Genomic DNA, 27,892 nt, shown 5'->3' on the forward strand with positions numbered 1-27,892 from the left:
TATGTCATCAGGCCCTTAGCAGCACAATGAGTGGATTCAGGTATGATGATTCTAACTGAAATAAGTCACACAGAAAAAGAAACATCATAAGATATCAGTAATACACGGAATGTAAACTTGGCTACACAGGAACTGAATTACAGAACAGAACAGGGTCTCAAATTTAGAAAACCAACTTATGCTTGCTTAAGGGGAAAGGTGAGTTGGGGTGCTGCATAGAACCAGAGATTAAAATGAGCACAGATAAAGTTCCTTAAGCCAAATATGGAATAGACAAGAGCTACTCCTTGCTCAACGAAATGGACTCAACACCGCATATTAAACGCCTAAGAATGTACCTGACTAGTAAGTATCTTAAAACCTATGGATTGCTATGTCTCCGAAAGAGAATCAAGCATGTGTACAGGGGCATAAACGCAGCAGTGATAGGATTGGAGAGGTTCGGTGAGCAAATGAAGACCCTTTGAAGTCATATTGCATGGTACCCATTACACGGGTCTCAACTCTCCAGGTTTAAGGTATTCTTCCTTCAGCTAAAACATGCATGTGGAACCTAGAGTATGATCAACCATGTGATCGGGAGACCTGTTCAAATATGTCTCAGTTTTCGTACCCTGGTACTCGGGTGCAACATTCCAGACGCTTTACTAACACTCTCCCGACTTGGAGAGTCAGTTCCTTTAAACTCCTGTTTGGCCCAGTTTGCAATTTCTGTGGAAGATGAACAGGAATAGCGAGAACCAATGAGAGACTAGCTGGAGGTGTCTGGACGGGCAAATTTAACTCTCATTTCCCACCAGGAAGAGGAATTAACCAAAGGCTCAGCGTGCCGTGCCGGAACCAGATTAGGGCCTGAAGCCATCCTGCGGTGTTGCAGCCAGCTCAAAAGAAAGCGAGTTGAAGAAAGGAGCTCAGGGGCACTGTAATTCACAAACCTGCAGAGTTAATAATGACAGCTATCGTCCAAAAATATACTGAAGTAAGGCTGCCAAGAGGACTTGAAAGCGGGCCAGAATTGCAGGAAACCGATTTCAGGAGGTAGACTGGAATTGCATTGAAAGCATAGGAAAAGAGGCAGAACGTCCACAATGATGCACTTGGCCAAAAAAGGCGTATGCGTTTTTTCCTGAATATATTCAGGAAAAAACGCATACGCCCTTTTTGGCCAACCAAGCAAGCTTGCAAAGGAAATCTGCACTACAATGAAGTCTCACTTCCCCCCGGTCAAAAGGGCCATCTGAAAAAAGTGTAAAATCCAGAAACGCAGGACAGGCCATGGAGAACTGGAAGCCTTGTTATGCTGATGGGCGGGATGTAAATTGCCAACAGACACTAAGGAGTAGTGTATGGTGTTTCCTGAAACATCTAAAAAACAAAGCAACAGAGCCTAGGGCACTTCCACTTATGGTCCTATAGCTTAGGGAAATTAATATTAAAAAGACACAGCCACCCCAAAGTTTGGGACGCCTCTGTTTACGAGAACCTCGTTTACCGTACAAGTTCAATATCACAGAAAGTGAAAAATGGATAAAGAACTTGTGGTACTTACGTACAATGCAGTATCACTCAGCAATGAAATCTATGTCATCAGGCCCTTCGCAGCATAATGAGTAGATTCAGGTACGATGATTCTAACTGAAATAAGTCACACAGAAAAAGAAACATCATAAGATATCACTAATACACGGAATGTAAACTTGGCTACACAGGAACTGAATTCCAAAACAGAACAGGGTCTCAAATTTAGAAAACCAACTTATGCTTGCTTAAGGGGAAAGGTGAGTTGGGGTGCTGCATAAAACCAGAGATTGAAATGAGCACAGATAAAGTTCCTTAAGCCAAATATGGAATAGACAAGGGCTACTCCTTGCTCAACGAAATGGACTCAACACCCCATATTAAACGCGTAAGAGTGTACCTGACTAGTAAGTATCTTAAAACCTATGGATTGCTATGTCTCCGAAAGAGAATCAAGCATGTGTACAGGGGCATAAACGCAGCAGTGATAGGATTGGAGAGGTTCGGTGAGCAAATGAAGACCCTTTGAAGTCATATTGCATGGTACCCATTCCACGGGTTTCAACTACCCAGGTTTAAGGTATTCTTCCTTCAGCTAAAACATGCATATGGAACCGAGAGTATGATCAACCATGTGATCGGGAGACGTGTTCAAATATGTCTCAGTTTTCGTACCCTGGTACTCGGGTGCAACATTCCAGACGCTTTACTAACACTCTCCCGACTTGGAGAGTCAGTCCCTTTAACCTCCTGTTTGGCCCAGTTTGCAATTTCTGCGGAAGATGAACAGGAATAGGGAGAACCAATGAGAGACTAGCTGGAGGTGTCTGGACGGGCAAATTTAACTCTTATTTCCCACCAGGAAGAGGAAATAACCAAAGGCTCAGCGTGCCGTGCCGGAACCAGATTAGGGCCTGAAGCCATCCTGCGGTGTTGCGGCCAGCTCAAAAGAAAGCGAGTTGAAGAAAGGAGCTCAGGGGCACTGTAATTCACAAACCTGCAGAGTTATAAATGACAGCTATCGTCCAAAAATAGACTGAAGTAAGGCTGCCAAGAGGACTTGAACGCAGCGCAGAATTGCAGGAAACCGATTTCAGGAGGTAGACTGGAATTGCATTGAAAGCATAGGAAAAGAGGCAGAACGTCCACAATGATGCACTTGGCCAAAAAGGGCGTATGCGTTTTTTCCTGAATATATTCAGGAAAAAACGCATACGCCCTTTTTGGCCAACCAAGCAAGCTTGCAATGGAAATCTGCACTACAATGAAGTCTCACTTCCCTCCGGTCAAAAGGGCCATCTGAAAAAAGTGTAAAATCCAGAAAGGCAGGACAGGCCATGGAGAACTGGGAGCCTTGTTATGCTGATGGGCGGGATGTAAATTGCCAACACACACTTGGGAGAAGTGTATGGTGTTTCCTGAAACATCTAAAAAACAAAGCAACAGAGCCTAGGGCACTTCCACTTATGGTCCTATAGCTTAGGGAAATTAAAATCAAAAAGACACAGCCACCCCAAAGTTTGGAACGCCTCTGTTTACAAGAACCTCGTTTACAGTACAAGTTCAACATCGCAGAAAGTGAAAAATGGATAAAGAAGTTGTGGTATTTACTTACAAAGCAATATCACTCAGCAATGAAATCTATGTCATCAGGCCCTTAGCAGCACAATGAGTGGATTCAGGTATGATGATTCTAACTGAAATAAGTCACACAGAAAAAGAAACATCATAAGATATCACTAATACACGGAATGTAAACTTGGCTACACAGGAACTGAATCACAGAACAGAACAGGGTCTCAAATTTAGAAAACCAACTTATACTTGCTTAAGGGGAAAGGTGAGTTGGGGTGTTGCATAAAACCAGAGATTGAAATGAGCACAGATAAAGTTCCTTAAGCCAAATATGGAATAGACAAGAGCTACTCCTTGCTCAACAAAATGGACTCAACACCGCATATTAAACGCCTAAGAATGTACCTGACTAGTAAGTATCTTAAAACCTATGGATTGCTATGTCTACAAAAGAGAATCAAGCGTGTGTACAGGGGCATAAACGCAGCAGTGATAGGATTGGAGAGGTTCGGTGAGCAAATGAAGACCCTTTGAAGTCATATTGCATGGTACCCTTACACGGGTCTCAACTCTCCAGGTTTAAGGTATTCTTCCTTCAGCTAGAACATGCATGTGGAACCCAGAGTATGATCAACCATGTGAACGGGAGACGTGTTCAAATATGTCTCAGTATTCCTCCCCTGGTACTCGGGTGCAACATTCCAGATGCTTTAATAACAGTCTCCCCACTTGGAGAGTCAGTGCCTTTAACCTCCTGTTTGGCCCAGTTTGCAATTTCTGCGGAAGATGAACAGGAATAGGGAGAACCAATGAGAGAGTAGCTGGTGGTGTCTGAACGGGCAAATTTAACTCTCATTTCCCACCAGGAAGAGGAATTAACCAAAGGCTCAGCGTGCCGTGCCGGAACCAGATTAGGGCCTGAAGCCATCCTGCGGTGTTGCAGCCAGCTCAAAAGAAAGCGAGTTGAAGAAAGGAGCTCAGGGGCACTGTAATTCACAAACCTGCAGAGTTATAAATGACAGCTATCGTCCAAAAATATACTGAAGTAAGGCTGCCAAGAGGACTTGAAAGCGGGCAAGAATTGCAGGAAACCAATTTCAGGAGGTAGACTGGAATTGCATTGAAAGCATAGGAAAAGAGGCAGAACGTCCACAATGATGCACTTGGCCAAAAAGGGCGTATGCGTTTTTTCCTGAATATATTCAGGAAAAAACGCATACGCCCTTTTTGGCCAACCAAGCAAGCTTGCAAAGGAAATCTGCACTACAATGAAGTCTCACTTCCCCCCTGTCAAAAGGGCCATCTGAAAAAAGTGTAAAATCCAGAAAGGCAGGACAGGCCATGGAGAACTGGGAGCCTTGTTATGCTGATGGGCGGGATGTAAATTGCCAACAGACACTCAGGAGAAGTGTATGGTGTTTCCTGAAACATCTAAAAAACAAAGCAACAGAGCCTAGGGCACTTCCACTTATGGTCCTATAGCTTAGGGAAATTAATATTAAAAAGACACAGCCACCCCAAAGTTTGGGACGCCTCTGTTTACGAGAACCTCGTTTACCATACAAGTTCAATATTACAGAAAGTGAAAAATGGATAAAGAAGTTGTGGTATTTACTTACAAAGCAATATCACTCAGCAATGAAATCAATGTCATCAGGCCCTTAGCAGCACAATGAGTGGATTCAGGTATGATGATTCTAACTGAAATAAGTCACACAGAAAAAGAAACATCATAAGATATCAGTAATACACGGAATGTAAACTTGGCTACACAGGAACTGAATTACAGAACAGAAAAGGGTCTCAAATATAGAAAACCAACTTATGCTTGCTTAAGGGGAAAGGTGAGTTGGGGTGCTGCATAAAACCAGAGATTAAAATGAGCACAGATAAAGTTCCTTAAGCCAAATATGGAATAGACAAGAGCTACTCCTTGCTCAACGAAATGGACTCAACACCCCATATTAAACGCCTAAGAATGTACCTGACTAGTAAGTATCTTAAAACCTATGGATTGCTATCTCTCTGAAAGAGAATCAAGCGTTTGTACAGGGGCATAAACGCAGCAGTGATAGGATTGGAGAGGTTCGGTGAGCAAATGAAGACCCTTTGAAGTCATATTGCATGGTAACCATTCCACGGGTTTCAACTACCCAGGTTTAAGGTATTCTTCCTTCAGCTAAAACATGCATGTGGAACCGACAGTATGGTCAACCATGTGATCGGGAGACGTGTTCAAATATGTCTCAGTTTTTCTCCCCTGGTACTCGGGTGCAACATTCCAGACGCTTTACTAACACTCTCCTGACTTGCAGAGTCAGTCCCTTTAACCTCCTGTTTGGCCCAGTTTGCAATTTCTGCGGAAGATGAACAGGAATAGGGAGAACCAATGAGAGACTAGCTGGAGGTGTCTGGACGGGCAAATTTAACTCTCATTTCCCACCAGGAAGAGGAAATAACCAAAGGCTCAGCGTGCCGTGCCGGAACCAGATTAGGGCCTGAAGCCATCCTGCGGTGTTGCGGCCAGCTCAAAACAAAGCGAGTTGAAGAAAGGAGCTCAGGGGCAGTGTAATTCACAAACCTGCAGAGTTATAAATGACAGCTATCGTCCAAAAATATACTGAAGTAAGGCTGCCATGAGGACTTGAAAGCGGGGCAGAATTGCAGGAAACCAATTTCAGGAGGTACACTGGAATTGCATTGAAAGCATAGGAAAAGAGGCAGAACGTCCACAGTGATGCACTTGGCCAAAAAGGGCGTATGCGTTTTTTCCTGAATATATTCAGGAAAAAACGCATACGCCCTTTTTGGCCAAGCAAGCAAGCTTGCAAAGGAAATCTGCACTACAATGAAGTCTCACTTCCCCCCGGTCAAAAGGGCCATCTGAAAAAAGTGTAAAATCCAGAAAGTCAGGACAGGCCATGGAGAACTGGGAGCCTTGTTATGCTGATGGGCGGGATGTAAATTGCCAACAGACACTCAGGAGAAGTGTATGGTGTTTCCTGAAACATCTAAAAAACAAAGCAACAGAGCATAGGGCACTTCCACTTATGGGCCTATAGCTTAGGGAAATTAAAATCAAAAAGACACAGCCACCCCAAAGTTTGGAACGGCTCTGTTTACAAGAACCTCGTTTACAGTACAAGTTCAACATCGCAGAAAGTGAAAAATGGATAAAGAAGTTGTGGTATTTACATACAAAGCAATATCACTCAGCAATGAAATCTATGTCATCAGGCCCTTAGCAGCACAATGAGTGGATTCAGGTATGATGATTCTAACTGAAATAAGTCACACAGAAAAAGAAACATCATAAGATATCAGTAATACACGGAATGTAAACTTGGCTACACAGGAACTGAATTACACAACAGAACAGGGTCTCAAATTTAGAAAACCAACTTATGCTTGCTTAAGGGGAAAGGTGAGTTCGGGTGCTGCATAAAACCAGAGATTGAAATGAGCACAGATAAAGTTCCTTAAGCCAAATATGGAATAGACAAGAGCTACTCCTTGCTCAACGAAATGGACACAACACCGCATATTAAACGCCGAAGAATGTACCTGACTAGTAAGTATCTTAAAACCTATGGATTGCTATGTCTCCGAAAGAGAATCAAGCATGTGTACAGGGGCATAAACGCAGCAGTGATAGGACTGGAGAGGTTCGGTGAGCAAATGAAGACCCTTTGAATTCATATTGCATGGTACCCATTCCACGGGTTTCAACTACCCAGGTTTAAGGTATTCTTCCTTCAGCTAAAACATGCATGTGGAACCTAGAGTATGATCAACCATGTGATCGGGAGACGTGTTCAAATATGTCTCAGTTTTCGTAGCCTGGTACTCGGGTGCAACATTCCAGACGCTTTACTAACACTCTCCCGACTTGGAGAGTCAGTCCCTTTAACCTCCTGTTTGGCCCAGTTTGCAATTTCTGCGGAAGATGAACAGGAATAGGGAGAACCAATGAGAGACTAGCTGGAGGTGTCTGGACGGGCAAATTTAACTCACATTTCCCACCAGGAAGAGGAAATAACCAAAGGCTCAGTGTGCCGTGCCGGAACCAGATTAGGGCCTGAAGCCATCCTGAGGTGTTGCGGCCAGCTCAAAAGAAAGCGAGTTGCAGAAAGGAGCTCAGGGGCACTGTAATTCACAAACCTGCAGAGTTATAAATGACAGCTATCGTCCAAAAATAGACTGAAGTAAGGCTGCCAAGAGGACTTGAAAGCGGGGCAGAATTGCAGGAAACCGATTTCAGGAGGTAGACTGGAATTGCATTGAAAGCATAGGAAAAGTTGGAGAACCTCCACAATGATGCACTTGGCCAAAAAGGGCGTATGCGTTTTTTCCTGAATATATTCAGGAAAAAACGCATACGCCCTTTTTGGCCAAGCAAGCAAGCTTGCAAAGGAAATCTGCACTACAATGAAGTCTCACTTCCACTAGGTCAAAAGAGCCATCTGAAAAACGTGTAAATCCAGAAAGGCAGGACAGGCCATGGAGAATTTGGAGCCTTGTTATGCTGATGGGCGGGATGTAAATTGCCAACAGACACTCGGGAGAAGTGTATGGTGTTTCCAGAAACATCTAAAAAACAAAGCAACAGAGCCTAGGGCACTTCCACTTATGGTCCTATAGCTTAGGGAAATTAAAATCAAAAAGACACAGCCACCCCAAAGTTTGGGACGCCTCTGTTTACAAGAACCTGGTATACAGTACAAGTTCAATATCACAGAAAGTGAAAAATGGATAAAGAACTTGTGCTACTTACGTACAATGCAGTATCACTCAGCAATGAAATCTATGTCATCAGGCCCGTAGCAGCATAATGAGTGCATTCAGGTACGATGATTCTAACTGAAATAAGTCACACAGAAAAAGAAACATCATAAGATATCACTAATACAGGAAATGTAAAGTTGGCTACACAGGAACAGAATTCCAAAACAGAACAGGGTCTCAAATTTAGAAAACCAACTTGTGCTTGCTTAAGGGGAAAGGTGAGTTGGGGTGCTGAATAAAACCAGAGATTGAAATGAGCACAGATAAAGTTCCTTAAGCCAAATATGGAATAGACAAGTGCTACTCCTTGCTCAACGAAATGGACTCAACACCCTATATTAAAAGCCTAAGAATGTACCTGACTAGTAAGTATCTTAAAACCTATGGATTGCTATGTCTCCGAAAGAGAATCAAGCGTGTGTACAGGGGCATAAACGCAGCAGTGATAGGATTGGAGAGGTTCGGTGAGCAAATGAAGACCCTTTGAATTCATATTGCATGGTACCCATTCCACGGGTTTCAACTACCCAGGTTTAAGGTATTCTTCCTTCAGCTAAAACATGCATGTGGAACCTAGAGTATGATCAACCATGTGATCGGGAGACGTGTTCAAATATGTCTCAGTTTTCGTAGCCTGGTACTCGGGTGCAACATTCCAGACGCTTTACTAACACTCTCCCGACTTGGAGAGTCAGTCCCTTCAACCTCCTGTTTGGCCCAGTTTGCAATTTCTGCGGAAGATGAACAGGAATAGGGAGAACCAATGAGAGACTAGCTGGAGGTGTCTGGACGGGCAAATTTAACTCTCATTTCCCACCAGGAAGAGGAAATAACCAAAGGCTCAGTGTGCCGTGCCGGAATCAGATTAGGGCCTGAAGCCATCCTGAGGTGTTGCGGCCAGCTCAAAAGAAAGCGAGTTGCAGAAAGGAGCTCAGGGGCACTGTAATTCACAAACCTGCAGAGTTATAAATGACAGCTATCGTCCAAAAATAGACTGAAGTAAGGCTGCCAAGAGGACTTGAAAGCGGGGCAGAATTGCAGGAAACCGATTTCAGGAGGTAGACTGGAATTGCATTGAAAGCATAGGAAAAGTTGGAGAACCTCCACAATGATGCACTTGGCCAAAAAGGGCGTATGCGTTTTTTCCTGAATATATTCAGGAAAAAACGCATACGCCCTTTTTGGCCAAGCAAGCAAGCTTGCAAAGGAAATCTGCACTACAATGAAGTCTCACTTCCCCTAGGTCAAAAGAGCCATCTGAAAAACGTGTAAAATCCAGAAAGGCAGGACAGGCCATGGAGAATTTGGAGCCTTGTTATGCTGATGGGCGGGATGTAAATTGCCAACAGACACTCGGGAGAAGTGTATGGTGTTTCCAGAAACATCTAAAAAACAAAGCAACAGAGCCTAGGGCACTTCCACTTATGGTCCTATAGCTTAGGGAAATTAAAATCAAAAAGACACAGCCACCCCAAAGTTTGGGACGCCTCTGTTTACAAGAACCTGGTATACAGTACAAGTTCAATATCACAGAAAGTGAAAAATGGATAAAGAACTTGTGGTACTTACGTACAATGCAGTATCACTCAGCAATGAAATCTATGTCATCAGGCCCGTAGCAGCATAATGAGTGCATTCAGGTACGATGATTCTAACTGAAATAAGTCACACAGAAAAAGAAACATCATAAGATATCACTAATACAAGAAATGTAAACTTGGCTACACAGGAACAGAATTCCAAAACAGAACAGGGTCTCAAATTTAGAAAACCAACTTGTGCTTGCTTAAGGGGAAAGGTGAGTTGGGGTGCTGCATAAAACCAGAGATTGAAATGAGCACAGATAAAGTTCCTTAAGCCAAATATGGAATAGACAAGTGCTACTCCTTGCTCAACGAAATGGACTCAACACCCTATATTAAAAGCCTAAGAATGTACCTGACTAGTAAGTATCTTAAAACCTATGGATTGCTATGTCTCCGAAAGAGAATCAAGCGTGTGTACAGGGGCATAAACGCAGCAGTGATAGGATTGGAGAGGTTCGGTGAGCAAATGAAGACCCTTTGAAGTCATATTGCATGGTACCCATTCCACGGGTTTCAACTACCCAGGATTTAGGTATTCTTCCTTCAGCTAAAACATGCATGTGGAACCTAGAGTATGATCAACCATGTGATCGGGAGACGTGTTCAAATATGTCTCAGTTTTCGTACCCTGGTACTCGGGTGCAACATTCCAGACGCTTTACTAACTCTCTCCGGACTTGGAGAGTCAGTCCCTTTAACCTCCTGTTTGGCCCAGTTTGCAATTTCTGCGGAAGATGAACAGGAATAGGGAGAACCAATGAGAGACTAGCTGGAGGTGTCTGGACGGGCAAATTTAACTCTCATTGCCCACCGGGAAGAGGAAATAACCAAAGGCTCAGCGTGCCGTGCCGGAACCAGATTAGGGCCTGAAGCCATCTTGCGGTGTTGCGGCCAGCTCACAAGAAAGCGAGTTGAAGAAAGGAGCTCAGGGGCACTGTAATTCACAAACCTGCAGAGTTATAAATGACAGCTATCGACCAAAAATAGACTGAAGTAAGGCTGCCAAGAGGACTTGAAAGCGGGGCAGAATTGCAGGAAACCGATTTCAGGAGGTAGACTGGAATTGCATTGAAAGCATAGGAAAAGAGGCAGAACGTCCACAATGATGCACTTGGCCAAAAAGGGCGTATGCGTTTTTTCCTGAATATATTCAGGAAAAAACGCATACGCCCTTTTTGGCCAACCAAGCAAGCTTGCAAAGGAAATCTGCACTACAATGAAGTCTCACTTCCCCCTGGTCAAAAGGGCCATCTGAAAAAAGTGTAAAATCCAGAAAGGCAGGACAGGCCATGGAGAACTGGGAGCCTTGTTATGCTGATGGGTGGGATGAAAATTGCCAACAGATACTAGGGAGAAGTGTATGGTGTTTCCTGAAACATCTAAAAAACAAAGCAACAGAGCCTAGGGCACTTCCACTATGGTCCTATACCTTAGGGAAATTAAAATCAAAAAGACACAGCCACCCCAAAGTTTGGGACGCCTCTGTTTACAAGAACCTCGTTTACCGTACAAGTTCAATATCGCAGAAAGTGAAAAATGGATAAAGCAGTTGTGGTATTTACGTACAAAGCAAAATCACTCAGCAATGAAATCTATGTCATCAGGCCCTTAGCAGCACAATGAGTGGATTCAGGTATGATGATTCTAACTGAAATAAGTCACACAGAAAAAGAAACATCATAAGATATCAGTAATACACGGAATGTAAACTTGGCTACACAGGAACTGAATTCCAAAACAGAACAGGGTCTCAAATTTAGGAAACCAACTTATGCTTGCTTAAGGGGAAAGGTGAGTTGGGGTGCTGCATAAAACCAGAGATTGAAATGAGCACAGATAAAGTTCCTTAAGCCAAATATGGAATAGACAAGAGCTACTCCTTGCTCAATGAAAGGGACTCAACACCGCATGTTAAACACCTAAGAATGTACCTGACTAGTAAGTATCTTAAAACCTAGGGATTGCTATGTCTCCAAAAGAGAATCAAGCATGTGTACAGGGGCATAAACGCAGCAGTGATAGGATTGGAGAGGTTCGGTGAGCAAATGAAGACCCTTTGAAGTCATATTGCATGGTACCCATTAGAAGGGTCTCAACTTTCCAGGTTTATGGTATTCTTCCTTCAGCTAGAACATGCATGTGGAACCCAGAGTATGATCAACCATGTGAATGGGAGACGTGTTCAAATATGTCTCAGTATTCCTCCCCTGGTACTCGGGTGCAACATTCCAGACGCTTTAATAACACTCTCCCCACTTGGAGAGTCAGTGCCTTTAATCTCCTGTTGGGCCCAGTTTGCAATTTCTGCGGAAGATGAACAGGAATAGGGAGAACCAATGAGAGAGTAGCTGGAGGTGTCTGAACAGGCTAATTTAACTCTCATTTCCCACCAGGAAGAGGAATTAACCAAAGGCTCAGCGTGCCATGCCGGAACCAGATTAGGGCCTGAAGCCATCCTGCGGTGTTGCAGCCAGCTCAAAAGAAAGCGAGTTGAAGAAAGGAGCTCAGGGGCACTGTAATTCACAAACCTGCAGAGTTAATAATGACAGCTATCGTCCAAAAATATACTGAAGTAAGGCTGCCAAGAGGACTTGAAAGTGGGGCAGAATTGCAGGAAACCGATTTCAGGAGGTAGACTGGAATTGCATTGAAAGCATAGGAAAAGAGGCAGAACGTCCACAATGATGCACTTGGCCAAAAAGGGCGTATGCGTTTTTTCCTGAATATATTCAGGAAAAAACGCATACGCCCTTTTTGGCCAACCAAGCAAGCTTGCAAATGAAATCTGCACTACAATGAAGTCTCACTTCCCCCCGGTCAAAATGGTCATCTGAAAAAAGTGTAAAATCCAGAAAGGCAGGACAGGCCATGGAGAACTGGGAGCCCTGTTATGCTGATGGGCGGGATGTAAATTGCCAACAGACACTCGGGAGAAGTGTATGGTGTTTCCTGAAACATCTAAAAAACAAAGCAACAGAGCCTAGGGCACTTCCACTTATGGGCCTATAGCTTAGGGAAATTAAAATCAAAAAGACACAGCCACCCCAAAGTTTGGAACGGCTCTGTTTACAAGAACCTCGTTTACAGTACAAGTTCAACATCGCAGAAAGTGAAAAATGGATAAAGAAGTTGTGGTATTTACTTAAAAAGCAATATCACTCAGCAATGAAATCTATGTCATCAGGCCCTTAGAAGCACAATGAGTGGATTCAGGTATGATGATTCTAACTGAAATAAGTCACACAGAAAAAGAAACATCATAAGATATCAGTAATACACGGAATGTAAACTTGGCTACACAGGAACTGAATTACAGAACAGAACAGGGTCTCAAATTTAGAAAACCAACTTATGCTTGCTTAAGGGGAAAGGTGAGTTGGGGTGCTGCATAAAACCAGAGATTGAAATGAGCACAGATAAAGTTCCTTAAGCCAAATATGGAATAGACAAGAGCTACTCCTTGCTCAACGAAATGGACTCAACACCGCATATTAAACGCCTAAGAATGTACCTGACTAGTAAGTATCTTAAAACCTATGGATTGCTATGTCTCCGAAAGAGAATCAAGCATGTGTACAGGGGCATAAACGCAGCAGTGATAGGACTGGAGAGGTTCGGTGAGCAAATGAAGACCCTTTGAAGTCAAATTGCATGGTACCCATTCCACGTGTTTCAACTACCCAGGTTTAAGGTATTCTTCCTTCAGCTAAAACATGCATGTGGAACCTAGAGTATGATCAACCATGTGATCGGGAGACATGTTCAAATATGTCTCAGTTTTCGTAACCTGGTACTCGGGTGCAACATTCCAGACGCTTTACTAACACTCTCCCCACTTGGAGAGTCAGAGCCTTTAACCTCCTGTTTGGCCCAGTTTGCAATTTCTGCGGAAGATGAACAGGAATAGGGAGAACCAATGAGAGACTAGCTGGAGGTGTCTGGACGGGCAAATTTAACTCTCATTTCCCACCAGGAAGAGGAAATAACCAAAGGCTCAGCATGCCGTGCCAGAACCAGATTAGGGCCTGAAGCCATCCTGAGGTGTTGCGGCCAGCTCACAAGAAAGCGAGTTGAAGAAAGGAGCTCAGGGGCACTGTAATTCACAAACCTGCAGAGTTATAAATGACAGCTATCGTCCAAAAATACACTGAAGTAAGGCTGCCAAGAGGACTTGAAAGCAGGGCAGAATTGCAGGAAACCGATTTCAGGAGGTAGACTGGAATTGCATTGAAAGCATAGGAAAAGAGGCAGAAGGTCCACAATGATGCACTTGGCCAAAAAGGGCGTATGCGTTTTTTCCTGAATAAATTCAGGAAAAAACGCATACGCCCTTTTTGGCCAACCAAGCAAGCTTATAAAGGAAATCTGCACTACAATGAAGTTTCACTTTCCCCCGGTCAAAAGGGCCATCTGAAAAAAGTGTAAAATCCAGAAAGGCAGGACAGGCCATGGAGAACTGGGAGCCTTGTTATGCTGATGGGCGGGATGTAAATTGCGAACAGACACTCGGGAGAAGTGTATGGTGTTTCCTGAAACATCTAAAAAACAAAGCAACAGAGCCTAGGGCACTTCCACTTATGGGCCTATAGCTTAGGGAAATTAAAATCAAAAAGACACAGCCACCCCAATGTTTGGGACGCCTCTGTTTACAAGAACCTCATTTACCATACAAGTTCAATAGCACAGAAAGTGAAAAATGGATAAACAATTTGTGGTATTTACTTACAAAGCAATATCACTCAGCAATGAAATCTATGTCATCAGGCCCTTAGCAGCACAATGAGTGGATTCAGGTACGATGATTCTAACTGAAATAAGTCACACAGAAAAAGAAACATCATAAGATATCAGTAATACACGGAATGTAAACTTGGCTACACAGGAACTGAATTACAGAACAGAACAGGGTCTCAAATTGAGAAAACCAACTTATGCTTGCTTAAGGGGAAAGGTGAGTTGGGGTGCTGCATAAAACCAGAGATTAAAATGAGCACAGATAAAGTTCCTTAAGCCAAATATGGAATAGACAAGAGCTACTCCTTGCTCAACGAAATGGACTCAACACCCCATATTAAACGCCTAAGAATGTACCTGACTAGTAAGTATCTTAAAACCTATGGATTGCTATCTCTCTGAAAGAGAATCAAGCGTGTGTACAGGGGCATAAACGCAGCAGTGATAGGATTGGAGAGGTTCGGTGAGCAAATGAAGACCCTTTGAAGTCATATTGCATGGTAACCATTCCACGGGTTTCAACTACCCAGGTTTAAGGTATTCTTCCTTCAGCTAAAACATGCATGTGGAACCGACAGTATGGTCAACCATGTGATCGGGAGACGTGTTCAAATATGTCTCAGTTTTTCTCCCCTGGTACTCGGGTGCAACATTCCAGACGCTTTACTAACACTCTCCTGACTTGCAGAGTCAGTCCCTTTAACCTCCTGTTTGGCCCAGTTTGCAATTTCTGCGGAAGATGAACAGGAATAGGGAGAACCAATGAGAGACTAGCTGGAGGTGTCTGGACGGGCAAATTTAACTCTCATTTCCCACCAGGAAGAGGAAATAACCAAAGGCTCAGCGTGCCGTGCCGGAACCAGATTAGGGCCTGAAGCCATCCTGCGGTGTTGCGGCCAGCTCAAAACAAAGCGAGTTGAAGAAAGGAGCTCAGGGGCAGTGTAATTCACAAACCTGCAGAGTTATAAATGACAGCTATCGTCCAAAAATATACTGAAGTAAGGCTGCCATGAGGACTTGAAAGCGGGGCAGAATTGCAGGAAACCAATTTCAGGAGGTACACTGGAATTGCATTGAAAGCATAGGAAAAGAGGCAGAACGTCCACAGTGATGCACTTGGCCAAAAAGGGCGTATGCGTTTTTTCCTGAATATATTCAGGAAAAAACGCATACGCCCTTTTTGGCCAACCAAGCAAGCTTGCAAAGGAAATCTGCACTACAATGAAGTCTCACTTCCCCCCGGTCAAAAGGGCCATCTGAAAAAAGTGTAAAATCCAGAAAGGCAGGACAGGCCATGGAGAACTGGGAGCCTTGTTATGCTGATGGGCGGGATGTAAATTGCCAACAGACACTCGGGAGAAGTGTATGGTGTTTCCTGAAACATCTAAAAAACAAAGCAACAGAGCATAGGGCACTTCCACTTATTGGCCTATAGCTTAGGGAAATTAAAATCAAAAAGACACAGCCACCCCAAAGTTTGGAACGGCTCTGTTTACAAGAACCTCGTTTACAGTACAAGTTCAACATTGCAGAAAGTGAAAAATGGATAAAGAAGTTGTGGTATTTACTTACAAAGCAATATCACTCAGCAATGAAATCTATGTCATCAGGCCCTTAGCAGCACAATGAGTGGATTAAGGTATGATGATTCTAACTGAAATAAGTCACACAGAAAAAGAAACATCATAAGATATCAGTAATACACGGAATGTAAACTTGGCTACACAGGAACTGAATTACAGAACAGAACAGGGTCTCAAATTTAGAAAACCAACTTATGCTTGCTTAAGGGGAAAGGTGAGTTCGGGTGCTGCATAAAACCAGAGATTGAAATGAGCACAGATAAAGTTCCTTAAGCCAAATATGGAATAGACAAGAGCTACTCCTTGCTCAACGAAATGGACACAACACCGCATATTAAACGCCGAAGAATGTACCTGACTAGTAAGTATCTTAAAACCTATGGATTGCTATGTCTCCGAAAGAGAATCAAGCATGTGTACAGGGGCATAAACGCAGCAGTGATAGGACTGGAGAGGTTCGGTGAGCAAATGAAGACCCTTTGAAGTCATATTGCATGGTACCCATTCCACGGGTTTCAACTACCCAGGTTTAAGGTATTCTTCCTTCAGCTAAAACATGCATGTGGAACCTAGAGTATGATCAACCATGTGATCGGGAGACGTGTTCAAATATGTCTCAGTTTTCGTAGCCTGGTACTCGGGTGCAACATTCCAGACGCTTTACTAACACTCTCCTGACTTGCAGAGTCAGTCCCTTTAACCTCCTGTTTGGCCCAGTTTGCAATTTCTGCGGAAGATGAACAGGAATAGGGAGAACCAATGAGAGACTAGCTAGAGGTGTCTAGATGGGCAAATTTAACTCTCATTTCCCACCAGGAAGAGGAAATAACCAAAGGCTCAGCGTGCCGTGCCGGAACCAGATTAGGGCCTGAAGCCATCCTGCGGTGTTGCGGCCAGCTCAAAATAAAGCGAGTTGAAGAACGGAGCTCAGGGGCACTGTAATTCACAAACCTGCAGAGTTATAAATGACAGCTATCGTCCAAAAATAGACTGAAGTAAGGCTGCCAAGAGGACTTGAAAGCGGGGCAGAATTGCAGGAAACCAATTTCAGGAGGTAGACTGGAATTGCATTGAAAGCATAGGAAAAGAGGCAGAACGTCCACAGTGATGCACTTGGCCAAAAAGGGCGTATGCGTTTTTTCCTGAATATATTCAGGAAAAAACGCATACGCCCTTTTTGGCCAAGCAAGCAAGCTTGCAAAGGAAATCTGCACTACAATGAAGTCTCACTTCCCCCCGGTCAAAAGGGCCATCTGAAAAAAGTGTAAAATCCAGAAAGGCAGGACAGGCCATGGAGAACTGGGAGCCTTGTTATGCTGATGGGCGGGATGTAAATTGCCAACAGACACTCAGGAGAAGTGTATGGTGTTTCCTGAAACATCTAAAAAACAAAGCAACAGAGCATAGGGCACTTCCACTTATGGGCCTATAGCTTAGGGAAATTAAAATCAAAAAGACACAGCCACCCCAAAGTTTGGAACGGCTCTGTTTACAAGAACCTCGTTTACAGTACAAGTTCAACATCGCAGAAAGTGAAAAATGGATAAAGAAGTTGTGGTATTTACATACAAAGCAATATCACTCAGCAATGAAATCTATGTCATCAGGCCCTTAGCAGCACAATGAGTGGATTCAGGTATGATGATTCTAACTGAAATAAGTCACACAGAAAAAGAAACATCATAAGATATCAGTAATACACGGAATGTAAACTTGGCTACACAGGAACTGAATTACAGAACAGAACAGGGTCTCAAATTTAGAAAACCAACTTATGCTTGCTTAAGGGGAAAGGTGAGTTGGGGTGCTGCATAAAACCAGAGATTGAAATGAGCACAGATAAAGTTCCTTAAGCCAAATATGGAATAGACAAGAGCTACTCCTTGCTCAACGAAATGGACACAACACCGCATATTAAACGCCGAAGAATGTACCTGACTAGTAAGTATCTTAAAACCTATGGATTGCTATGTCTCCGAAAGAGAATCAAGCATGTGTACAGGGGCATAAACGCAGCAGTGATAGGACTGGAGAGGTTCGGTGAGCAAATGAAGACCCTTTGAATTCATATTGCATGGTACCCATTCCACGGGTTTCAACTACCCAGGTTTAAGGTATTCTTTCTTCAGCTAAAACATGCATGTGGAACCTAGAGTATGATCAACCATGTGATCGGGAGACGTGTTCAAATATGTCTCAGTTTTCGTAGCCTGGTACTCGGGTGCAACGTTCCAGACGCTTTACTAACACTCTCCCGACTTGGAGAGTCAGTCCCTTTAACCTCCTGTTTGGCCCAGTTTGCAATTTCTGCGGAAGATGAACAGGAATAGGGAGAACCAATGAGAGACTAGCTGGAGGTGTCTGGACGGGCAAATTTAACTCTCATTTCCCACCAGGAAGAGGAAATAACCAAAGGCTCAGTGTGCCGTGCCGGAACCAGATTAGGGCCTGAAGCCATCCTGAGGTGTTGCGGCCAGCTCAAAAGAAAGCGACTTGCAGAAAGGAGCTCAGGGGCACTGTAATTCACAAACCTGCAGAGTTATAAATGACAGCTATCGTCCAAAAATAGACTGAAGTAAGGCTGCCAAGAGGACTTGAAAGCGGGGCAGAATTGCAGGAAACCGATTTCAGGAGGTAGACTGGAATTGCATTGAAAGCATAGGAAAAGTTGGAGAACCTCCACAATGATGCACTTGGCCAAAAAGGGCGTATGCGTTTTTTCCTGAATATATTCAGGAAAAAACGCATACGCCCTTTTTGGCCAAGCAAGCAAGCTTGCAAAGGAAATCTGCACTACAATGAAGTCTCACTTCCACTAGGTCAAAAGAGCCATCTGAAAAACGTGTAAAATCCAGAAAGGCAGGACAGGCCATGGAGAATTTGGAGCCTTGTTATGCTGATGGGCGGGATGTAAATTGCCAACAGACACTCGGGAGAAGTGTATGGTGTTTCCAGAAACATCTAAAAAACAAAGCAACAGAGCCTAGGGCACTTCCACTTATGGTCCTATAGCTTAGGGAAATTAAAATCAAAAAGACACAGCCACCCCAAAGTTTGGGATGCCTCTGTTTACAAGAACCTGGTATACAGTACAAGTTCAATATCACAGAAAGTGAAAAATGGATAAAGAACTTGTGGTACTTACGTACAATGCAGTATCACTCAGCAATGAAATCTATGTCATCAGGCCCGTAGCAGCATAATGAGTGCATTCAGGTACGATGATTCTAACTGAAATAAGTCACACAGAAAAAGAAACATCATAAGATATCATTAATACAGGAAATGTAAAGTTGGCTACACAGGAACAGAATTCCAAAACAGAACAGGGTCTCAAATTTAGAAAACCAACTTGTGCTTGCTTAAGGGGAAAGGTGAGTTGGGGTGCTGCATAAAACCAGAGATTGAAATGAGCACAGATAAAGTTCCTTAAGCCAAATATGGAATAGACAAGTGCTACTCCTTGCTCAACGAAATGGACTCAACACCCTATATTAAAAGCCTAAGAATGTACCTGACTAGTAAGTATCTTAAAACCTATGGATTGCTATGTCTCCGAAAGAGAATCAAGCGTGTGTACAGGGGCATAAACGCAGCAGTGATAGGATTGGAGAGGTTCGGTGAGCAAATGAAGACCCTTTGAATTCATATTGCATGGTACCCATTCCACGGGTTTCAACTACCCAGGTTTAAGGTATTCTTCCTTCAGCTAAAACATGCATGTGTAACCTAGAGTATGATCAACCATGTGATCGGGAGATGTGTTCAAATATGTCTCAGTTTTCGTAGCCTGGTACTCGGGTGCAACATTCCAGACGCTTTACTAACACTCTCCCGACTTGGAGAGTCAGTCCCTTTAACCTCCTGTTTGGCCCAGTTTGCAATTTCTGCGGAAGATGAACAGGAATAGGGAGAACCAATGAGAGACTAGCTGGAGGTGTCTGGACGGGCAAATTTAACTCTCATTTCCCACCAGGAAGAGGAAATAACCAAAGGCTCAGTGTGCCGTGCCGGAATCAGATTAGGGCCTGAAGCCATCCTGAGGTGTTGCGGCCAGCTCAAAAGAAAGCGAGTTGCAGAAAGGAGCTCAGGGGCACTGTAATTCACAAACCTGCAGAGTTATAAATGACAGCTATCGTCCAAAAATAGACTGAAGTAAGGCTGCCAAGAGGACTTGAAAGCGGGGCAGAATTGCAGGAAACCGATTTCAGGAGGTAGACTGGAATTGCATTGAAAGCATAGGAAAAGTTGGAGAACCTCCACAATGATGCACTTGGCCAAAAAGGGCGTATGCGTTTTTTCCTGAATATATTCAGGAAAAAACGCATACGCCCTTTTTGGCCAAGCAAGCAAGCTTGCAAAGGAAATCTGCACTACAATGAAGTCTCACTTCCCCTAGGTCAAAAGAGCCATCTGAAAAACGTGTAAAATCCAGAAAGGCAGGACAGGCCATGGAGAATTTGGAGCCTTGTTATGCTGATGGGCGGGATGTAAATTGCCAACAGACACTCGGGAGAAGTGTATGGTGTTTCCAGAAACATCTAAAAAACAAAGCAACAGAGCCTAGGGCACTTCCACTTATGGTCCTATAGCTTAGGGAAATTAAAATCAAAAAGACACAGCCACCCCAAAGTTTGGGACGCCTCTCTTTACAAGAACCTGGTATACAGTACAAGTTCAATATCACAGAAAGTGAAAAATGGATAAAGAACTTGTGGTACTTACGTACAATGCAGTATCACTCAGCAATGAAATCTATGTCATCAGGCCCGTAGCAGCATAATGAGTGCATTCAGGTACGATGATTCTAACTGAAATAAGTCACACAGAAAAAGAAACATCATAAGATATCACTAATACAGGAAATGTAAAGTTGGCTACACAGGAACAGAATTCCAAAACAGAACAGGGTCTCAAATTTAGAAAACCAACTTGTGCTTGCTTAAGGGGAAAGGTGAGTTGGGGTGCTGCATAAAACCAGAGATTGAAATGAGCACAGATAAAGTTCCTTAAGCCAAATATGGAATAGACAAGTGCTACTCCTTGCTCAACGAAATGGACTCAACACCCTATATTAAAAGCCTAAGAATGTACCTGACTAGTAAGTATCTTAAAACCTATGGATTGCTATGTCTCCGAAAGAGAATCAAGCGTGTGTACAGGGGCATAAACGCAGCAGTGATAGGATTGGAGAGGTTCGGTGAGCAAATGAAGACCCTTTGAAGTCATATTGCATGGTACCCATTCCACGGGTTTCAACTACCCAGGATTTAGGTATTCTTCCTTCAGCTAAAACATGCATGTGGAACCTAGAGTATGATCAACCATGTGATCGGGAGACGTGTTCAAATATGTCTCAGTTTTCGTACCCTGGTACTCGGGTGCAACATTCCAGACGCTTTACTAACTCTCTCCGGACTTGGAGAGTCAGTCCCTTTAACCTCCTGTTTGGCCCAGTTTGCAATTTCTGCGGAAGATGAACAGGAATAGGGAGAACCAATGAGAGACTAGCTGGAGGTGTCTGGACGGGCAAATTTAACTCTCATTGCCCACCGGGAAGAGGAAATAACCAAAGGCTCAGCGTGCCGTGCCGGAACCAGATTAGGGCCTGAAGCCATCTTGCGGTGTTGCGGCCAGCTCACAAGAAAGCGAGTTGAAGAAAGGAGCTCAGGGGCACTGTAATTCACAAACCTGCAGAGTTATAAATGACAGCTATCGTCCAAAAATAGACTGAAGTAAGGCTGCCAAGAGGACTTGAAAGCAGGGCAGAATTGCAGGAAACCGATTTCAGGAGGTAGACTGGAATTGCATTGAAAGCATAGGAAAAGAGGCAGAACGTCCACAATGATGCACTTGGCCAAAAAGGGCGTATGCGTTTTTTCCTGAATATATTCAGGAAAAAACGCATACGCCCTTTTTGGCCAACCAAGCAAGCTTGCAAAGGAAATCTGCACTACAATGAAGTCTCACTTCCCCCTGGTCAAAAGGGCCATCTGAAAAAAGTGTAAAATCCAGAAAGGCAGGACAGGCCATGGAGAACTGGGAGCCTTGTTATGCTGATGGGTGGGATGTAAATTGCCAACAGATACTAGGGAGAAGTGTATGGTGTTTCCTGAAACATCTAAAAAACAAAGCAACAGAGCCTAGGGCACTTCCACTATGGTCCTATACCTTAGGGAAATTAAAATCAAAAAGATACAGCCACCCCAAAGTTTGGGACGCCTCTGTTTACAAGAACCTCGTTTACCGTACAAGTTCAATATCGCAGAAAGTGAAAAATGGATAAAGCAGTTGTGGTATTTACGTACAAAGCAAAATCACTCAGCAATGAAATCTATGTCATCAGGCCCTTAGCAGCACAATGAGTGGATTCAGGTATGATGATTCTAACTGAAATAAGTCACACAGAAAAAGAAACATCATAAGATATCAGTAATACACGGAATGTAAACTTGGCTACACAGGAACTGAATTCCAAAACAGAACAGGGTCTCAAATTTAGGAAACCAACTTATGCTTGCTTAAGGGGAAAGGTGAGTTGGGGTGCTGCATAAAACCAGAGATTGAAATGAGCACAGATAAAGTTCCTTAAGCCAAATATGGAATAGACAAGAGCTACTCCTTGCTCAATGAAAGGGACTCAACACCGCATGTTAAACACCTAAGAATGTACCTGACTAGTAAGTATCTTAAAACCTAGGGATTGCTATGTCTCCAAAAGAGAATCAAGCATGTGTACAGGGGCATAAACGCAGCAGTGATAGGATTGGAGAGGTTCGGTGAGCAAATGAAGACCCTTTGAAGTCATATTGCATGGTACCCATTAGAAGGGTCTCAACTTTCCAGGTTTATGGTATTCTTCCTTCAGCTAGAACATGCATGTGGAACCCAGAGTATGATCAACCATGTGAACGGGAGACGTGTTCAAATATGTCTCAGTATTCCTCCCCTGGTACTCGGGTGCAACATTCCAGACGCTTTAATAACACTCTCCCCACTTGGAGAGTCAGTGCCTTTAACCTCCTGTTGGGCCCAGTTTGCAATTTCTGCGGAAGATGAACAGGAATAGGGAGAACCAATGAGAGAGTAGCTGGAGGTGTCTGAACAGGCTAATTTAACTCTCATTTCCCACCAGGAAGAGGAATTAACCAAAGGCTCAGCGTGCCATGCCGGAACCAGATTAGGGCCTGAAGCCATCCTGCGGTGTTGCAGCCAGCTCAAAAGAAAGCGAGTTGAAGAAAGGAGCTCAGGGGCACTGTAATTCACAAACCTGCAGAGTTAATAATGACAGCTATCGTCCAAAAATATACTGAAGTAAGGCTGCCAAGAGGACTTGAAAGTGGGGCAGAATTGCAGGAAACCGATTTCAGGAGGTAGACTGGAATTGCATTGAAAGCATAGGAAAAGAGGCAGAACGTCCACAATGATGCACTTGGCCAAAAAGGGCGTATGCGTTTTTTCCTGAATATATTCAGGAAAAAACGCATACGCCCTTTTTGGCCAACCAAGCAAGCTTGCAAAGGAAATCTGCACTACAATGAAGTCTCACTTCCCCCCGGTCAAAATGGTCATCTGAAAAAAGTGTAAAATCCAGAAAGGCAGGACAGGCCATGGAGAACTGGGAGCCCTGTTATGCTGATGGGCGGGATGTAAATTGCCAACAGACACTCGGGAGAAGTGTATGGTGTTTCCTGAAACATCTAAAAAACAAAGCAACAGAGCCTAGGGCACTTCAACTTATGGGCCTATAGCTTAGGGAAATTAAAATGAAAAAGACACAGCCACCCCAAAGTTTGGAACGGCTCTGTTTACAAGAACCTCGTTTACAGTACAAGTTCAACATCGCAGAAAGTGAAAAATGGATAAAGAAGTTGTGGTATTTACTTAAAAAGCAATATCACTCAGCAATGAAATCTATGTCATCAGGCCCTTAGAAGCACAATGAGTGGATTCAGGTATGATGATTCTAACTGAAATAAGTCACACAGAAAAAGAAACATCATAAGATATCAGTAATACACGGAATGTAAACTTGGCTACACAGGAACTGAATTACAGAACAGAACAGGGTCTCAAATTTAGAAAACCAACTTATGCTTGCTTAAGGGGAAAGGTGAGTTGGGGTGCTGCATAAAACCAGAGATTGAAATGAGCACAGATAAAGTTCCTTAAGCCAAATATGGAATAGACAAGAGCTACTCCTTGCTCAACGAAATGGACTCAACACCGCATATTAAACGCCTAAGAATGTACCTGACTAGTAAGTATCTTAAAACCTATGGATTGCTATGTCTCCGAAAGAGAATCAAGCATGTGTACAGGGGCATAAACGCAGCAGTGATAGGACTGGAGAGGTTCGGTGAGCAAATGAAGACCCTTTGAAGTCAAATTGCATGGTACCCATTCCACGTGTTTCAACTACCCAGGTTTAAGGTATTCTTCCTTCAGCTAAAACATGCATGTGGAACCTAGAGTATGATCAACCATGTGATCGGGAGACATGTTCAAATATGTCTCAGTTTTCGTAACCTGGTACTCGGGTGCAACATTCCAGACGCTTTACTAACACTCTCCCGACTTGGAGAGTCAGTCCCTTTAACCTCCTGTTTGGCCCAGTTTGCAATTTCTGCGGAAGATGAACAGGAATAGGGAGAACCAATGAGAGACTAGCTGGAGGTGTCTGGACGGGCAAATTTAACTCTCATTTCCCACCAGGAAGAGGAAATAACCAAAGGCTCAGCATGCCGTGCCAGAACCAGATTAGGGCCTGAAGCCATCCTGAGGTGTTGCGGCCAGCTCACAAGAAAGCGAGTTGAAGAAAGGAGCTCAGGGGCACTGTAATTCACAAACATGCAGAGTTATAAATGACAGCTATCGTCCAAAAATACACTGAAGTAAGGCTGCCAAGAGGACTTGAAAGCGGGGCAGAATTGCAGGAAACCGATTTCAGGAGGTAGACTGGAATTGCACTGAAAGCATAGGAAAAGAGGCAGAAGGTCCACAATGATGCACTTGGCCAAAAAGGGCGTATGCGTTTTTTCCTGAATAAATTCAGGAAAAAACGCATACGCCCTTTTTGGCCAACCAAGCAAGCTTGCAAAGGAAATCTGCACTACAATGAAGTTTCACTTTCCCCCGGTCAAAAGGGCCATCTGAAAAAAGTGTAAAATCCAGAAAGGCAGGACAGGCCATGGAGAACTGGGAGCCTTGTTATGCTGATGGGCGGGATGTAAATTGCGAACAGACACTCGGGAGAAGTGTATGGTGTTTCCTGAAACATCTAAAAAACAAAGCAACAGAGCCTAGGGCACTTCCACTTATGGGCCTATAGCTTAGGGAAATTAAAATCAAAAAGACACAGCCACCCCAATGTTTGGGACGCGTCTGTTTACAAGAACCTCGTTTACCATACAAGTTCAATAGCACAAAAAGTGAAAAATGCATAAACAATTTGTGGTATTTACTTACAAAGCAATATCACTCAGCAATGAAATCTATGTCATCAGGCCCTTAGCAGCACAATGAGTGGATTCAGGTACGATGATTCTAACTGAAATAAGTCACACAGAAAAAGAAACATCATAAGATATCAGTAATACACGGAATGTAAACTTGGCTACACAGGAACTGAATTACAGAACAGAACAGGGTCTCAAATTTTGAAAACCAACTTATGCTTGCTTAAGGGGAAAGGTGAGTTGGGGTGCTGCATAAAACCAGAGATTGAAATGAGCACAGATAAAGTTCCTTAAGCCAAATATGGAATAGACAAGAGCTACTCCTTGCTCAACGAAATGGACTCAACACCCCATATTAAACGCCTAAGAATGTACCTGACTAGTAAGTATCTTAAAACCTATGGATTGCTATGTCTCCAAAAGAGAATCAAGCGTGTGTACAGGGGCATAAACACAGCAGTGATAGGATTGGAGAGCTTCGGTGACCAAATGAAGACCCTTTGAAGTCATATTGCATGGTACCCATTACACGGGTCTCAACTCTCCAGGTTTAAGGTATTCTTCCTTCAGCTAAAACATGCATGTGGAACCCAGAGTATGATCAACCGTGTGAACGGGAGACGTGTTAAATATGTCTCAGTATTCCTCCCCTGGTATTCGGGTGCAACATTCCAGACGCTTTACTAACACTCTCCCGACTTGGAGAGTCAGTCCCTTTAACCTCCTGTTTGGCCCAGTTTGCAATTTCTGCGGAAGATGAACAGGAATAGGAAGAACCAATGAGAGACTAGCTGGAGGTGTCTGGACGAGCATATTTAACTCTCATTTCCCACCAGGAAGAGGAAATAACCAAAGGCTCAGCGTGCCGTGCCGGAACCAGATTAGGGCCTGAAGCCATCCTGCGGTGTTGCGGCCAGCTCAAAAGAAAGCGAGTTGAAGAAAGGAGCTCAGGGGCACTGTAATTCACAAACCTGCAGAGTTATAAATGACAGCTATCGTCCAAAAATTGACTGAAGTAAGGCTGCCAAGAGGACTTGAAAGCGGGGCAGAATTGCAGGAAACCGATTTCAGGAGGTACACTGGAATTGCATTGAAAGCATAGGAAAAGAGGCAGAACGTCCACAATGATGCACTTGGCCAAAAAGGGCGTATGCGTTTTTTCCTGAATATATTCAGGAAAAAACGCATACGCCGTTCTTGGCCAACCAAGCAAGCTTGCAGAGGAAATCTGCACTACAATGAAGTCTCACTTCCCCCCGGTCAAAAGGGCCATCTGAAAAAAGTGTAAAATCCAGAAAGGCAGGACAGGCCATGGAGAACTGGGAGCCTTGTTATGCTGATGGGCGGGATGTAAATTGCCAACAGCCACTCCGGAGAAGTGTATGGTGTTTCCTGAAACATCTAAAAAACAAAGCAACAGAGCCTAGGGCACTTCCACTTATGGTCCTATAGCTTTGGGAAATTAAAATCAAAAAGACACAGCCACCCCAAAGTTTGGGACGCCTCTGTTTACAAGAACCTCGTTTACGGTACAACTGCAATATCGCAGAAAGTGAAAAATGGATAAAGAAGTTGTGGTACTTAAGTACAATGCAGTATCACTCAGCAATGAAATCTGTCATCAGGCCCGTAGCAGCACAATGAGTGGATTCAGGTACGATGATTCTAACTGAAATAAGTCACACAGAAAAAGAAACATCATAAGATATCACTAATACACATAATGTAAACTTGGCTACAGAAGAACTGAATTCCAAAACAGAACAGGGTCTCAAATTGAGAAAACCAACTTATCCTTGCTTAAGGGGAAAGGTGAGTTAGGGTGCTGCATAAAACCAGAGATTGAAATGAGCACAGATAAAGTTCCTTAAGCCAAATATGGAATAGACAAGAGCTACTCCTTGCTCAACGAAATGGACTCAACACCCCATATTAAACGCCTAAGAATGTACCTGATTAGTAAGTATCTTAAAATCTATGGATTGCTATGTCTCCAAAAGAGAATCAAGCGTGTGTACAGGGGCATGAACGCAGCAGTGATAGGATTGGAGAGGTTCGGTGAGCAAATGAAGACCCTTTGAAGTCATATTGCATGGTACCCATTCCACGGGTCTCAAGTCTCCAGGTTTAAGGTATTCTTCCTTCAGCTAAAACATGCATGTGGAACCTAGAGTATGATCAACCATGTGATCGGGAGACGTGTTCAAATATGTCTCAGTTTTCGTACCCTGGTACTTGGGTGCAACATTCCAGACGCTTTACTAACACTCTCCCCACTTGGAGAGTCAGCGCCTTTAACCTCCTGTTTGGCCCAGTTTGCAATTTCTGCGGAAGATGAACAGGAATAGGGAGAACCAATGAGAGACTATCTGGAGGTGTCTGGACGGGCAAATTTAACTCTCATTTCTCACCAGGAAGAGGAATTAACCAAAGGCTCAGCGTGCCGTACCGGAACCAGATTAGGGCCTGAAGCCATCCTGCGGTGTTGCGGCCAGGTCACAAGAAAGCGAGTTGAAGAAAGGAGCTCAGGGGCACTGTAATTCACAAACCTGCAGAGTTATAAATAACAGGTATCATCCAAAAATATACTGAAGTAAGGCTGCCAAGAGGACTTGAAAGCGGGGCAGAATTGCAGGAAACCGATTTCAGGAGG

At 43.6% G+C, this 27,892-nt stretch overlaps 1 long non-coding RNA gene across 1 annotated transcript in view; it reads right to left on the reverse strand.

Annotated features, from left to right (window-relative positions):
* LOC307181086 overlaps positions 1-26,858 on the reverse strand; it is a 400,768-nt gene extending 373,910 nt beyond the window's left edge. Inside the window, exon 1 of the long non-coding RNA XR_013825859.1 lies at positions 26,821-26,858. This is a non-coding gene — a long non-coding RNA (uncharacterized lncRNA). The remainder of the gene's footprint in view (positions 1-26,820) is intronic.
* Positions 26,859-27,892: the final 1,034 nt, after the last annotated feature.

This window comes from Stenella coeruleoalba (assembly GCF_951394435.1).
Source record: "Stenella coeruleoalba genome assembly, contig: scaffold_96, whole genome shotgun sequence".
Classification (NCBI taxonomy): domain Eukaryota; kingdom Metazoa; phylum Chordata; class Mammalia; order Artiodactyla; family Delphinidae; genus Stenella; species Stenella coeruleoalba.